Below are 17,479 nucleotides of genomic sequence, written 5' to 3'. Positions count from 1 at the left end.
GTTCGTGTTACCCTTCGTTCTCGGATGGTCATTAATTTATAACCAGACGTTCGTGGATGGTCATTCTTGTAGACCCGTTCGTTAAGAGTTATATCCCTCCCCCTTCACCCACCCAAAAGCTCGTTCACGAATACCTACTCGTTCATTTTCGTTCGTGTTTGAGAGTCCATGCATAAAAAGCCAATCCGTGGACCGTAAATACAGACGGTTCGTGGAAGACCGTCCGTGGAAACCCATTCTTGACAACAGGGCGGAAAACAGGTAGACAGACAGGCAGACAGACAGGCAGACAGGCAGACAGGCAGACAGGCAGAATAAAAGGCAAGTCAGTCAGACACCCACGGGACGAGACAGTGACACGATGGACAATTTACCAATGATTATTATTTTCACCGGGACTTGACCTGGCCAGTGTGTGTGTGTGTGTGTGTGTGTGTGTGTGTACGGTCGGTATTTGTACAGTTAATGGGGCGGGGAGGCAGATGGAGTGGCCAGGAACCGCTAATACACCGCTCCCCACCCATTAATAACCTGTTATCATGACCATTACCGATGCGAGGGTCATTACGGCCCAGGGAAGAGGAATATAGGTCCATCTCTCTCTCTCTCCATCTGTTAACACGTGGTTGGCCGCTGATGGGAAGACCTTTATCCTATACAAATAGAGATACAGGAATAAGATACAAATACAGGTACAGGTGAAGTTACAAGGACAGGTACAGGTGAAGTTACAAGGACAGGTACAGGTGAAGTTACAAGGACAGGTACAGGTGAAGTTACAAGGACAGGTACAGATACGAATTTACAGGTTAAAAAATTTCAAGATAACAAATGTACACAAAAGAGTACTCAGGAGCAATGTACTTAATGACGTCACAAGTGAATATGACGTCGCAAGTGAATATGACGTTACAAGGGAATATGACGTCACAGATGATGATATAAACAAACATTACTTGATAGACATTATGACGTCACAGTTGTTAAGGTTATTATGTGGATTATTGTGATTTTAAAAGAAGTTGTGGTTGTAATTTATAATATATGTGTATGAAGGAAGTAATAATATTTTTTTTAGTTATTGAAGGTAATAGATCTCTCTCTCTCTCTCTCTCTCTCTCTCTCTCTCAGTTTCCCACTAAAAATAAATAAAGCAAATTCATACTAAAACCGTACACTCTCATAGTAAATTTTTAATATACATGACGTACAATTATCAAACACACTCAATAGATGGCGTTACTATTACTCACTCACACTCGTTATCTGTATATGATCTAACAAGTTCATTTCTTTCATCAACTCCACGGGATTTCACCATAGAATTTGCTTTTTATTCTACTGTCATTAATAAAACGTGCTTTTTTTTTTTAGCTTTTAGGATGAGTTTAGCGTTGTATTAAGCATTTCAATTATATTTTAGCGTCAGTAGTTTTAATCCAAACTTAAAAAAATAAATTTGTGTGAAGTATTGTGTATATTTGGATAATGCTGAAGATTAGCCCGAGATTATTAGATTAACCTAACCTAACGCTAATCTAACCTAACTTAACCTAACCTAACCTAACTTAACTCCTCCAGGTAGCGTTAGTGTGTAAAGGCGTAAGGTAAGTTGCTGTAGTGAGTTTAATTAAGTTCCGTGGGTTTAGTTCCGTGGGTTAAGTTCCGTGGGTTAAGTTCCGTGGGTTTAGTTCAATGGGTTTAGTTCCGTGGGTTAAGTTCCGTGGGTTTAGTTCTATGAGTTTAGTTTTGTGGGTTAAGTTCCGTGGGTTTAGTTCAATGGGTTTAGTTCCGTTGGATAAGTTCCGTGCGTTTAGTTCCGTGGGTTAAGTTCCGTGGATTTAGTTCAATGGGTTTAGTTCCGTTGGATAAGTTCCGTGCGTTTAGTTCCGTGGGTTAAGTTCCATGGGTTTAGTTCCATAGTTTAGTTTTGTGGGTTAATTTCCGTGGATTTAGTTCTGTACCTTAAGTTCCGTGGATTAAGTTCCTTGGGTTTAGTTCCGTGGGATCAGTTCTGCGGGTTTCGTTCCGTGGGTTAAGTTCAGTGGGTTAAGTTCCGTGGATAAGTTTCGTGTTAAGGTCCATGGCTTAGTTCCGTGGGATTAGTTCTGTACCTTAAGTTCCGTGGGTTTAGTTCCGTAGGGTTAAGCTCCGTGATTGTCCGCAGGTTAAGTTCCGTGGGTTTAGTTCCATAGTTTAGTTCTGTGGGTTAATTTCAAGTAAGTTCGTGGCTTTAGTTCCGTGGATTTAGTTCTGTACCTTAAGTTCTGTGGATTAAGTTCCTTGGTTTAGTTCCGTGGATAGTTCTCGGGTTTCGTTCCGTGGGTTAAGTTCCGTGGGTTTACTGTGATGTTCCTGGGTTGTTCCGTGGGTTTATTTCCGTGGGTTTAGTACCTTAAGTTCCGTGGGTTTATTTGGGCTTAGTTCCATGAGATGTTCCGTGGGTTTCAGTTCCGTGGGTTAAGTTCGTGGGTTAAGTTCCAGGCTTATTTCGTGGGTTTAGTTCCGTGGGCTAAGTTCCGTGGGTTAAGTGCCATAGATTAAGTTCCGTGGGTTTAGTTCCATGGGTTAAGTTCCGTGGGTTTAGTTCCATAGGTTGTTCCGTGGGTTAAGTTCCGTGGGTTAAGTTCCGTGGGTTAAGTTCCTTCTTCGTTATCCTGATAGTATATTATTATTATTATTATTATTATTATTATTATTATTATTATTATATTATATAAATATTAATTATTATTATTATTATTATTATTATTATTATTATTATCATTATTATTATTATTATTATTATTATTATTATTATTATTATTATTATTATTCTCTCCAAACAACAGAAAGAATCCATCACTCCGGCTTCCAGACTCAGTGCTGCTCAGTCATCACCACCACCAGCCTCCTCCCTGTTACCTGTAGCTCATCTCCCAGTCGTTATCCAATCATCATCTCCGAGTGAGTGTCAGACCGGCAAGTGCTCGTTACTTAAATATTCCATAATCACTTAAAGTCATGCTGGGTATTTTCAGGCGTCCATCAGCTAGCTAGCGTTCGCGCGCCGTCCAGTTGATCGGATTCCTGCGGATTGTCATTTTACTTCTGAAAATAAGCTTGACAGAAGGTTTCTTAGTGTAATTATCATGATGCTTTGGTCTCTATCCTTGCACCGTAGCATTAGTACAATTAGATAACGTTCTGTTATATTCCAGTAAGAGAAAAACCATTGTACGAATCTTTCCGAATCTGGGTCTTGTTCCTGCGCGTCTGGAAGAACGAAACAGCGTTAAAAACCTCCCCCCCCTCCCCCCACCCATGGCCTTAAGGCCGCCACTTACCTTAGCAGCCGGTCATTAGCGAATTATGCTAGAGTCCATCAAATAGCCGCTAACATTAGAGTGGTGCGCCGTCATAAAGGGAGTCGGAGCCGGTAGTTACCTCAAGAGCCCGGGCCGGGATGACAAAGCTGTAATCCAAACCCGGGTTTATGGTGAAGGTGACGCATGCGCGGTGCACGACCTCCTCCTCCCCGCCCCGCCTAGAGACCCACTCCGTTTCCCAAGAATTACCTATATTATCCTGGGGTGCAGTTATGCATAACATAAGTCCCGGGTGTTATTATAGCCCAGCTTGTTGCCACTTAACACCACCGTCTGACGTAAATACGGGTTGAGAGACTGCCGGGAGGGTCACCTGCTCCACCAGTGTCGCTCCTGGACATACTGAGCCTCCCCCCACCACCAACTCTAACACCTCCCAGGACTCTCAAAGGTTCGTAAGTTTAATATTCATCTTCGTAACCTGGAGACCAGAAAACGCATGTAGTTAAGGTTGAGTTTCACTGTAACACCAAAGTCCTTTTAGCAAACATCTTCGTATCATGTCTTCAGCGTCGGTCAAGGGGACACAGACGCAAAATACTTACTACTACTCAACAAAAACAGAACCCAATATCCAGGTTCTCGAAGATTCATATATTAAAGCTGTCTGGTGTCTTCCTAAACAAAGTTGTCAAGATCCACGTAACTCACTCAAGCCAAGACACATAAACGCCGTGGAAATTGACCAGACTATACCGTTAGTTTGTCCCTTTGCCCCAGTTCAAGGAAACAAAAAATATACGAACCATCAAGAATATCGTTTCAAGGCAATTTAGTCTCTTATATTTTGTCTTAGAAGCTTAGATAAATATGACAATTATATGTATTTTCTCTTTCAACTCGTAATGTGTTTAGAAGAAGGGAGAGTAAGTGGTAAAAGTAAGGGTAGAGGTGTAGGGTAAGGAAAGGATGAGGTAAGGGAAGGATATAAGGGTGTCATGGGTAAGGGAAGGATAGGTAGGGAAGGATAGAGTAAGGGAAGGATAGGGTAAAAAGTAGGGGTACCATAGGGGAGGGAGGGTGGGTAGTCAGGCAGCTCATAAGGTGGGAGGGGACAGGTATCCCTTGTATTGTTAACAGGTGAGGAGGGTGGGTCGTCCTCCCTCTCACCTGGCCCACTCATGTCCTGTCACCTGGATCACTCACCCACTGTCACAGTGCTCACTCACCACTCTCCCTGCCCACTCACCCACTGTCACTTGGCCCCACCCCATCCCCACTGTCACACTGGCCCACTCACCCCACTCCCCACACGGCCCACCTACTGTCACTTGGCCCCACTGACCTGGATCACTCACCCACGTCACCCACCACCTCACTCTGGCCCACTCACCCCACTGTCACTTGGGCCCACCATCTACTGTCACCTGGATCACTCGCCCACTGTCCCTGCCCACTCACCCACTCACTCCTGGCCCACTCCACCCCTGTCACTCTGGCCCACCATCGCCTGGATCACCGCCTCACCACCACGCTCCACTCACCCACCTCACTTGGCCCACCTCACCCCTGTCACCTGCCCACTCATCTACTGTCACCTGGATCACTTGCCCACTGTCACATTGCCCACTCACCCACTCACAGGCCCACTCATCCACTGTCACCTGGCCCACTCATCTACTGTCACCTGGATCACTCCACCCACTGTCACATTGCCCACCTCACCCACTCTCACTTGGCCCACTCCACCACTGTCACCTGGCCCACTCATCTACTGTCACCTGATCACTCACCCACTGTCACATTGCCCACTCACCCACTCTCACTTGGCCCACTCACCCACTGTCACTTGGCTCCACTCCACATCTACTGTCACCTGACTCGCCCACTGCTCACATTGCCCACTCACCCACTCTCACTTGGCCCACTCACCACTCTCACTTGCCCACTCATCTACTGTCACCTGAACTTCACTACCTGGCCCACTCACCCACTCTCACTTGGCCCACTCACCCACTCTCACTTGGCCCACTCATCTACTGTCACATGGCCCATCGTCCATTCCTTCCGCACATAACATTTTAACTCAATATTTTGTTTTATTTAAATACAATAAAATAAATACAAATACAATAAAAAATAATTCATATACAATTTAATGAAGAAAAAATATTACCCAATTTCCTTTGATTAATATTTCATCAACCATCAAACACTTTTACCTTGAAAATTATAGACCCAATTATATGCTATAAATTCCTATATAATTAAGGTCATTGGGATATATTATAGATGATATATAAGAGAGTCTTTATTCTTGAGGCTCTCACTTGCCCTTAGACACACGATGAAGGAAATCCTGGATTGATATTAGACAAGGAGGAAAAAAGCTCAGGTGTTCCGCCAGGTAATGTGAGACGCCATTAACAGGTGAGAGGTGTAGTGGTGTTTCCCTGGTAGGTATTTCCTCCAATGGCAGCCTCCCCGGACCTCCTCTTGTTTTGATGATGATGATGATGACGATAATAATAATAAATAATAATAATAATAATAATAATAATAATAATAATAATAATAATAATAATAACATGTGTGCTTGTGTGCGTAATTATGTGTATCTATGTATATATGTGTGTATATATATGTATCCTGTATGATTATATGCAATGTATCTTAATCCTCACGTTCACATGTACGTATGTCTGTGTACGCATATACATAAGTGCGTGTGGCCGCTATCTTATCATCTGGCTCGTAAGATGGCGGGACATACGAAGAAACACGCACATTGATGATTCTTACATACAACCTCGAATACCTGTACCAATGGGTGTCTATTTTCTTCATTTTTCACTAATTACAAATATCAGTTTTATTCACATATTTGATTATTTATTATTTTATTTATCTTGTTATCTTAGTTTATTTATATTTGTTTGTTTTTTCTAATTTATTTATCTATTTTTTTTATTGTGTTTATCAATGTATTTTTTCATTCGTCCACCACCAACCCATTACCACTATTCCCCCAACACCACCACCAACCCATTACCACTATTCCCCCATAACCACCACCAACCCATTACCACCATTCCTCCATAACCACCACCAACCCATTACCACCATTCCCCCATAACCACCACCAACCCATTACCACTATTCCCATAACCACCACCAACCCATTACCATTCCCCAACCACCACCAACCCATTACCACCATTCCCATAACCACCACCATTCCTCCATAACCACCACAACCCATTACCATTCCCCATAACCACCACAACCCATTACCATTCCCCATAACACCACCGCAACCCATTACCATTTCCTCCATAACCACCACCAACCCATTACCACCATTTCCCCCATAACACCACCACCACCCATTACCACATTCCCCCATAACCACCACCAACCCATTACCACCATTCCCCCAACCACCACCAACCCATTACCACCATTTCCCAACCACCACCAACCCATTACCACCATTCCCCATAACCACCCCCATTACCACCATTCCCCCATAACCACCACCAACCCATTACCACCATTCCCCATAACCACCACCAACCCATTACCACCATTCCCCAACCACCACCAACCCATTACCACCATTCCCCCATAACCACCACCAACCCATTACCACCATTCCCCATAACCACCACCAACCCATTACCACCATTCCCCATAACCACCCACCAACCCATTACCACCATTCCCCACCACCACCATACCACCATTCCCCATACCCCCACCACACTATTCCCCACAACCACCACCAACCCATTACCACTATTCCCCCCAATACCACCAACCCATTCCCAACCACCACCAAACCCAACCTATTCAACCAACATTACCACCATTCCCCCTCAACACCACCAACCCACAACAACCACCTCTAGAATTAACCACTTGATACTCAACCACAATATCATCCTAACCACCACTACTACCACTTCAATCACTCATCCTCCTCCACTACCATCACCACCATTACTACCATTACAACCATTTCAATCACTTATTTTACCTCCCTCCCCCTCCTCCCTCTTCCCCCTCCCTCCCCTCCCTCCCCTCCCCCCCAAGGTAATAGTGAGTCAGTCTTCCATCATTTGGACCGAAATCGATACCTCAAAAAATGTCTGACGACCCCCTACTCCTACCCTATCCTGTTTCCTTCTGGTTTTAATTTTGTCTTTCTTTGTCTTCATTTTTCTTCTTCTTTTATTTATATTTTGTAGTTTTTTTAATAATTTATTTTCCTCTTTTGGCTTTTTTTTTGTAATATTTTGTATTTTAACTTTTTTTTTTTATTTTTTTATGATTTTTTGTACCTTTGTCTCCCTTCCTCACCTCCTCCCCTTCACCTCTCCCCACCTCTCCCCTTCACCTCTCCCTTCCTCTCCCCTTCACCTCTCCCCTTCACCTCTCCCCTCCCCCTCCCCTCCACCTCTCCCTTCCCACCTCTCCCTTCACCTCTCCCCTTCACCTCTCCCCTTCACCTCTCCCTTCACCTCCCCCCTCCACCCCCCCTAACTAAGCGGGACACGGAATAATTATCGCCAATAAAGTCATTAAACACTTAAAGACTGGCGACACTAAACCATTTGGTCGTGGCTTTTTGAAAGAAGTTTTACCTAATCTATCATTTCCTTCTTCTTTTTCAATGATGCGCTGCTTACCTGTATTATTTCCTTCATTAGTTTTCCTTATTTCTTTCTCACCTTATCCCACCTGAAGTTTAATCACCCCTATGCTACCTGGGGACTAATTAGTAGATGATGATGGACCTCACCTGAAGATTAGTCACCCCTTCAACAGCTTATCTCACACAAACACCCCTAACAGCTTATCCCAACTAGCTTAAACACCCCAGCATAAAATAAAGTAAAATTGGGTTATTAAAATAGTATGGTTACAAATATACTGAATAATGGACCATCTTAACACATCAGACATAAACGCCATTTGGTCAGTTAATCCATTGTCGTCTAGTCCTCAGTTCACGAGATTTAATTTACGCTGACAGCCGAAATGCTAGAACCTGCCTAATGTTTACAAGCCACTTGACCATATAGAAATAACACATAAAAGTAACATCGTTTTTAATCAATATTTTACTGTTATTTAGAACCCTTTGTCGTCCACTAATACGAGATTAAAATTTATGTCGTCAGCTTCCGGGAAAATAAAACTCCGCTAATGTTTACTCCAAGCACAACGACAACAATAATAATGGGCAAGTAATCCCTTTATTATATCAAACTTTGTATCGATTTCTTCTTTCTTTTGAGAGATTTATAGGTTGTAATAGTGTATAAATATATAAATTAATATATATGTGCTAGGTGGGATTGGAAGACATTTATGGCTCTTTCTGTTGGTAATGTTTCTTAATTCGTTTCGTGGAAAAAAATGATGAATTGTTTCCAAGCATACAATGACTATTTACTTGTGTGGATGGCGTTTGTTTGTAGTTGTTTATGTTTTTGTGTTATGTCTACTACTACTACTACTACCACTACTACTACTACTACTACTACAAACCCGTAAGAGTCGTGGTAAAACTCCATTAGGCTAAAATTCAGAATGAGAGTCTGACAGGAAACGATATTAAACTCAATTTTCTTCATTATAACCCCTCCTCTCTCCTCTCTCCCCTCCTCCCTCTCCTCATCTCCCCTCACCCCTCCTCCCTCTCCTCATCTCCCCCTCTTTCCTCCTCCCTCTCCATCTCTCTTTCCCCCATCACCCCTCCCAACCTCCCCTCCTCCTCCTCTTCCATCCCTCTCTCTACAACCCTTCCCACCTACCAACTCCCCACCTACCCTTCTCCCCACCCCTTGGACACCCCCTCCCCCTGGACATCCCCTCCTCTGGACACCCCCTCCCCTGAAACCCTCCCATTATGAAATATTAATATATGAATGAGATAAAGTATTTTTAGTTTTCAGCGTTGGCGGTCCATTGTTGGTTGACTTTACTACACAGCCAGTTAAGTAGTAGTAGTAGTAGTAGTAGTGAAAGTAAATAATAATAATAATAATAATAATAATAAGTAAAATTATTCTAATATAATCTTAACATAGGTACAGATAATATAAACAACACTGCGTCAATCATGTATGTTATCTTATGCATAGCTCGATATTGTACCTCGCTATAGCAGAATAACGTGATATATTATTTTCTTATCAATATTACCTTAAGACTGGGTTATATTATACGGTTCTGTTAGTGCCCCCTGTCACCTCGTCTGGCCTAAGTAACGTGTTGATGAAATAGGTTTTTAAGGTAGGTAATGTAGTGGCTGTGTTGGCGCCTATATGGCCGGGTCGGAGCGTCAAGAGGGCGGCAGTCTGAACCTTCTACCTCCCAAACATTGACCGCCCTTGGTGTATAGATTCCCAAGGGCGCTAACGTTGAATCTGAGTCGTAATTGAAGACGTCAAAATATCCTTAACACATTTATTTTAACTATAACACAAAATAAATATTCAAAACTAGAATAAAAATAACACAGTCTACCTTAAATACGGTCACTTAGCACCAGATAAAATTAACTACGAAAATTTTAATAATAATACGTAAAATTTATTCTCCTAACTACTACAAACTAAGGTAGAGTCTTAGAGCAAATTAGAAACATTTTTAGACTCCAATTTTGTGTTTTAACAAGTCAACCAACAAAATACTAATATTATTAGTTAAAAAAATAATAATATTCAACAGACGAGTCATTGAGGTGAGGTTTTTGGTCTGTCTCCTGTGATGGCTGGCACTTGAGGTCGAATTAGCTGATTAGAGGGTAATGGAGGTGTCCAGCGGTGACTACAGTGGACGCCCTGTTGTGGGAAGGGACGCCAGGTAGCCACGGCTAATTAGTAGTCTAACATGGGGGCTACTGTTGTCCTCTGTTGTTGATGGGGAAGGAGTGTGAGGGCTGTTAATGTGTTTTTATTTCTTTTGTTGTGGTTGTTGTTTGTTGTAATTTGTGGTTGTTATTCTTTTATTTACTTTTATTTCTAGTTGTTATGATTGTTTCGTGTGTGTGTGTGGGAGAGACACTATGAGAAATATTAAATAAAAGAGAAATAGAGAAAGACATAGAGATTAAAATAGAGAAAATATTAAAATTACGATCCATTATTATTATTATTATTATTATTATTATTATTATCATTATTATTATTATTATTATTATTATTATCAGTAGTAGTAGTAGTAGTAGTAGTAGTAGTTGTAGTATTTGTAGTAGTAGTAGTTGTAGTATTTGTAGTAGTAGTAGTAGTAATTTACGAGATAGAGTATAAGCTACTTCACGTCTCTGTCATAAATAAATAAATAAATTAATAAATCATAATCAACATAAACAGATAGGGAATTTAATCTTAAGATAGAGAACTAATGTATAATAAGCTACTTCCCCTACCCATCCTACTTCCCCTACCCAACCCACTCCCCCTCCCCTCTCTATTTCCCTACACCGACCCACTTCCCCTCCCTCTCCCTCAGTCAACACCTCCGCCCTGTTCCCGTGTAAATAAAGGTAACTGGGGAATTCCCTTTCCATTTTACCCCTAAGGTATATAATTAAATAACTCCAGCATTTATATGACACCTCTTGCTCTCCCCCGTGTTCTTATATAAAGGTAATTCTGCTGTAATAATATGTCTGTATGAAAGATAATTCCATGGGTTACGAAATCCCTTCCTGTCTACCCCTTAAGGTAACTAACGAACAGTAGCACTTGTGACCACTGCAATAACCTCTTTCCCCTCCCTCTCTCTTCAACACACCTCTCCTCTCCTTTACCTCCCCCTACCGCCCTTCCCCCCCCCCCTCCCCGCCGCGGCCAGCAGTACTGTAACCTGGGATCCAATTTCCAAAATAGTGGGATGTAGCTCACCTCTTTCCGAAATTCGTTTCCTTGAGGCGTTGCAGAATGTTTCATACATATTCCACTCCTTTACATAGTTCATTCTGGGGTCTGGCGTCTCCTTTAAGGCCATTCACTACATCGCCTTAAAAGAAGAAAAAAAATAATCCCACACACCGAGATCTTGGTTGGTGTCGACGAAACGTAAAGAAGAACGTCTCGTAGCTACGTGAATGTGTGTGTGTATCTCGGCGCTAATTCAATTTCGTAAAAGCCTGCAAAAGACGGTAAGAAAAAAATAAACTTTGACTCAGGCTGGCACGCACGGAGGCCAGCGACGGCAGCGGCGGCGGGAAGACCTGAAGAGCACGCCAAGCAGCCCATTTGGTAGATTTGATAATGCGCTCCGTGACTGACGACGCCACATTACTGTTTTGAAAATTTGTGTCAGGTTAAAGTATTAGGGCCATCAAGGCGCTGCATTTAATCCAGACACCAACGAGAGAGGCCTTGTTAAGGAAAACCGGCCAAAGATCCTTCCGCGCCCGGGACCAAAGCCAGGGAAACTCAGCCTTGCGCTCCAGGGCCACAACATTGAAAACGAAATTCCACCGATGGCTCAAGATAGGCCACTAGACGCTCCTTACAACTTTGAGCCATAACATTTTATTTGGACAAAGGGCGCGGTGGACGTGGAATAATTTGCATTTTATGACAAATTTTCCCACCTTTACCCTTGTTTCCTCCTCCCCAGGGAAATAAGCGGGAAGCAGTTGAGGAACCCTGGGCTACATTACGCGCGCGCGATTTGAAGTGTTTCTGTGCGAGGTGCCTTGCCGGAGGGTGGTGCTAAGGTGCTTCTTACCTTAGTTTTATCTTATACACGGAGTTACTTACACGCCAGCCTCGGACCAGTGAGGGGAGGGAGAGAGGGAGGAAGGCGCGGGGAAGGGAGGGAGGGCAAGAGGAAGAGGGAGGGAGGGCGGAAAAAGAAGGAAAAAGAGGGGCAGGGAAGGGAAAGAAATGGGGAGGAGAGAAAAGAGAGGAAAGGGGAGAGAGAGATAGGGGACCAACATTCTTTAGCTTCGTTCTTTCTTTTTCTTGGTAGAGTTTTTATCTCTCTCTCTCTCTCTCTCTCTCTCTCTCTCTCTCTCTCTCTCTCTCTCTCTCTCTCTCTCTCTTTGTTATCTCTAACTTTATATCAATTACTCTTTTTTTAGCTTTAGCTTTAGTTTTATTGAATAGTTTTGTTATGTACGAAGGTTTTTTTAACTATGTATCTAATGATATTTAGTACACACACACACACACACGCACACACACACACACACACACACACACGCACACACACACACGTATCGGGCAGCCAAACACACCATCTTTACATGAGAAATATTCACCTTTAGAGAAATAATGACACAGGACATTTATTATTTCCTGCACCACTTACTGTTGTTGATCATCAGTAGTGTGTTGGTCAGTCTTCCATTCACCTTCAAGTAATAATAATTCTAAAGACCTTGAGTAAAACACGACACCCCTGACAGCTGAGACTCACGGCACCTCGCTATAGTTATTGACCAGGGAGGTAGAGATGGCGTGGCAAGAACTGTCATCATCTTCGGGCGTCAGCTGTTGGCATCACCTCTCTTATACCAAATCCAGTAAGTCTCTCCTCCCAGCACCGGGTAAAGCTGGGATGTGAAGCTTGACCTCGTTTGGTGGAAGCTTATTGATCCAATATACTGTTGTGTCTTTTCCTATTTGAGGAAGTCGAGGGATTTACACTCTGCCTTTATACACATCACTTGAACAAATGATGTGATGCTGATGTTTAGACATAAAGGATTTGATGTTTCCGTAGGTGAGTCTCAAAACACTTCTGGTACCTTTGGAGTACCACTTAGCAAGTTGGCTTGTTCTCACCACGGTTGAAGATGAGACTCAATAAATCCATGGACTTGCATGTCCAATTGAACGAGTTAACTGTGACTCTTTCTGGTTAGGTTCCTGGAGCTGTCAAGATCATCTCTCTCCAAAACGACATTTATTGGTTGGATGGTGTTTAAGACATGACCTTGACGCCTGTGGTGTGTGCCTCAAAAAATAATTGGTCTTGTCTTTGATCTTCTCCTCTCCAGCTGAGACGGGTAACATGTGAATAACTGCGACCCATTAAAGATAACAGCATCTGGGGGTCCGGGAGGTGTAACCTGCTCTCCCCGGGTCAGTTCCTCCAACTTGTGGATGAAGTAAGAGTCAACACAGGCGCCATCATCTGAGAGGAGGCATAATGACACAGGAACATTCTCAAAGGACAGGATTCTTCTCACTGGTACATTCTTCAACACATTCACCACCAATAACCTCAAGTGCTGATCGTCATCATTCAGTTCGTTTATGATATTGTCTTTACATAAGAGCTGAACAGTGGCCCATAAAACCTCTTCTCGGGTTGACATGGCTTTAAGCGGACACTGGTCGATCTGGTACAAACATGAATGCCAACACTTAATCACCTTTTCAAAATTCCCAGCAGGTTACTATCTCTCTCAGGACCTTGTGTTCTGTTGCTTCGAACTTGTAATCATGCCACATCGTTCTTGATGTTCCACTTGAGAATTCTGCAGCACACACGCTTCCATCAACAGATACTTAAATCTCTGCTGGGATTCTCGTCGCCACTAACAAAACTAACGGTGTATAATTGAGATGGTTGTTTCTGTTGATTGCAAACAGGAGTGACGGGAGACTGACTTGTTTCTAGCAATCCCAACAGCCACTTGGTGTGATAGGTGATCCCATTATTTTCACGCAATTTTTGGATTGATTGAGGCAGCCTTGCATTCAGAACCTCCTTTACTATTCTTGTTCCGTACTCGTGCACAGCGTCATCAGAGAACATGCCAGACAGGAACTGCTGGGCTGTGCAAAGATCCCAGAATCTTACAGCAGGTGAAGCAGGTCCGCACCACTGTACAAGTTTCCAGGTTCAGAGAATTAAAGTCTTAGGGGAATAGACTGAGAAGAGACGTTCCAATTTAAACAAGCGACAAATTTGGTTTTAAAAATAAGCACCCAATTCACGACGATATTATGCAAATGTAAATTAAATCTTTATTTCTTGCCTGTTGTATTGTTACTGGTATTAGGATAATCATGTGTCGTCATCCAAATGAGCAGTGCATGTAGTGAGTAGCTAAGCAATCACTTGCTTTAACCTGTTAACCCCAAAAGTACCAGTTTATATCAATATGTTTACCCAGCTTGGCATCATTTGTCTTCGTCATGCAGCTTCCCATGTAGTTTCTTAATTGGGGAAGGTAAATGGTTGATTTTAACGATTTTTGCCAGTGTCCATTTGATTTCTCTCTTTTTTCTTCTACAACACTACCTACTACATCGTGCTTATTGAATGTTATACCATACTGTTATAAAGTGTCTTTGCTTATGTACAGTTGAGGAATAAAGTGTCACTATATCACAAAAGTTAATTTTTCAGTAAAATAACACCTTTCAAAGCTGCTGCTGTACGACACTTTCGGCAAGGGGCCCCGGCAGCGAGCTCCACAAGGACACGTTTTGTGATGCTCAAGGCGCCATATACGACTAAATAACTGTCCGCATGGTAGTCAACAGCTTTGAACAATTATATTTTTAGGGGCACTTAAGAAAGTTTTAAGTGGCTGCTGGAACACAGTTATGACAAAAGTTAGAAGGTCGTTAATGTTTTAGCTGCCGCAGAACGCTTCTCACACCCCTCCCGGCCATCACGAACCCTGCCGTACGACATGTTTTCCCTGTATATCGGTGGAAGCAGTGTCTCATCATGACTGAGGGTACAGTTTGATTCTACATTTTTAAATTAATACAATAATGAATAATTAATTGTTACAGCTTTATTTCACCCACTACATTCATTTAGTAATTAATATAACACTGTTAAATTTTACAGTGATACACATATATACAATTTAATAGCGCATTAGACAAACAAATTAATCAAGAGTTAGGACATCGTTAGGACAACGATGAAAACCACTGACTGGAAAAGCAAGTGACTGAAAGTCACAACCTGGAAACTTGTAGACTAGGTCAACCCAAAACTGAAAAACTATTGACAGAAAAAACTACAGAAAGATCTCACTCATTTACGGTTCTTTATCTCTGTATGTAAGTAGTTTCGACATTCAGAAGCTCAAAAATTCGTAATTTGATCTGTTTTTCTGTGAATGAGGTCGTGAAAACTCATATAATAAGTACAAATTATCCTTGAAGATGAATATTATATCTATCTTTATCTTTGTCTCGTAACTCGTAATGGGAAACAAATTTGTCGTAACAAGAAGAATTGTACGACTCCGAAGCTCGAGGTTCATTAACATTGAAATATAGATTTAAACTAACCTGTGTCCGATTCATTTTTTGTTTTACGATGTTCTTTTTTGGGGGGTTGGATTCTGTTTGAAAATAAATGTAAGAAAGTGATGTTTCTCGCCGTGGACAACTAATACTTTATTTTGTCAATGGTAAAAGGACAAAGCGTTTTATGTATTTTCAGTTCGTGGGGAATAGCAAGAAGCGGTGGACTGATGGCCGACAATGTGTCACTCACATGCCCGTAACACATAATTAAGCTCCATTTGACCTATGAATGACCTTTAACTGTGATCAAAGGTCATTAGTACCAGTCGTCCGTCGCTAGCATTTAAATATTCTCCCACTAACATCCTTTAAACAATCTTCTGCTAACATCCTCCCCCCACAGTATCAAGCATAAGACTCCACCACTATCTCGAAGCTTCTTACTTTAATTATCTCTTCTTTAATAACGAAGAAGAGAAGGATATTTTCGACAGCATATTTGGCCAACTGCTTCTATGCCTCAAACTCAGTAAACCAGTTCATGACTCACTGAAGACAGAGATATTATATAAATACAGTTTGAGATAAATAGCAAATTGAGGTTACCTGCAGTTGTATGTGTTTTGATTACAAGGTCACCAAATAGGTAGGTATTTTACGATTAGATGAAGACTGCCTATAGCTACATAAATCGTTTGGGGTGAGAGGGAGGACTTTTAAGCTCTTACGACAATTTATTCTCTCTTAACTGGAGATATGAGAATGGATTTAAATAGTTCCCTTAATCTACGACACGATTATGATAACTAAGATGAAGTCAAACTTATGTTTAAAAAAAGGTACAGAAACGGGTTCTTTAGTTCCACATTTTGGCTCACACACACACACACACATACACAGACACACACACACACACAGAGACACACACACACACACACACACGGACTGTTTGTACTGTAAAGGAATATGTAATGTGCTCTGTGTTAATACACCATTATTACTGTAATTACTACTGATCTGATATTGTTATATACATGTGATGTGATTCAGTGGTCTATGTGCTTAAACTATTATTATTATTATTATTATTATTATTATTATTATTATTATTATTATTATTATTATTTGTAATAGTAGTAGTAGTAATAGCAGTAAATAGTAGTATTAGTAGTCGTAGTGATAGTAATAGTAGCAAATAGTAGAAGTAATAGTTACCGGTAAGGGCAAATGGTTTCAGTCTCAATAAACAAGAATTTACAGATGCCATTGCTCTAAGGTATGGAAGGCCGGTAGAAGTTTTGTCCTCCCAATGCGTGTGTTGCTTTTCCTATGACGTCGATCACGCCATGGTGTGCAAGAAAGGTGGCTTCATATGCATGAGGCATGACGAAGTAAGGGACCTCACAGCAAATATGTTGAAGGAAATCTGCCGTGATGTCATAGTAGAACCGACCCTCCATTCATTGGACGGTGAGATTTTCCAACATAGGACTTCAAACACATCCAACGAATCCCGTGTTGATGTCAGTGCTCGAGGATTCTGGAGGCTGGGACAGCGAGCCTTCTTCGACATCAGGATTTTTTATCCCATGGCGGCATGTCACCGTAACTTAGCTCTCGATGCTGCACATAGGAGGAACGAGAACGACAACATAAGGGCATATGGGGAGAGAATTCAGAACGTTGATCAAGGCAGCTTCACTCCTCTAGTGTTCACAACCTCTGGTGGGATGGGCCCAAGTGCAAGATGCTTCTACGCCAGACTCGCGGAGGTGATCTCCGAACAGAAGCAGCAGCCCAGAAGTTATGTTACAGCCTCGATGAGTTGTCGACTGTCCTTCTCTCTCCTTCGGTCGGCTTTGCCCTGCCTCAGGGGAACGAGAGCATCAGCCCCAAAGCCGACAACAGTTGCAGATA

The sequence above is a fragment of the Homarus americanus genome, unplaced genomic scaffold, assembly GCF_018991925.1.
Source record: "Homarus americanus isolate GMGI-L3 unplaced genomic scaffold, GMGI_Hamer_2.0 scaffold19969, whole genome shotgun sequence".
Taxonomy (NCBI): Eukaryota; Metazoa; Arthropoda; class Malacostraca; order Decapoda; family Nephropidae; genus Homarus; species Homarus americanus.
The sequence above is the reverse complement of the archived record's forward strand: the minus strand, read 5'-3'. Positions refer to the sequence as shown.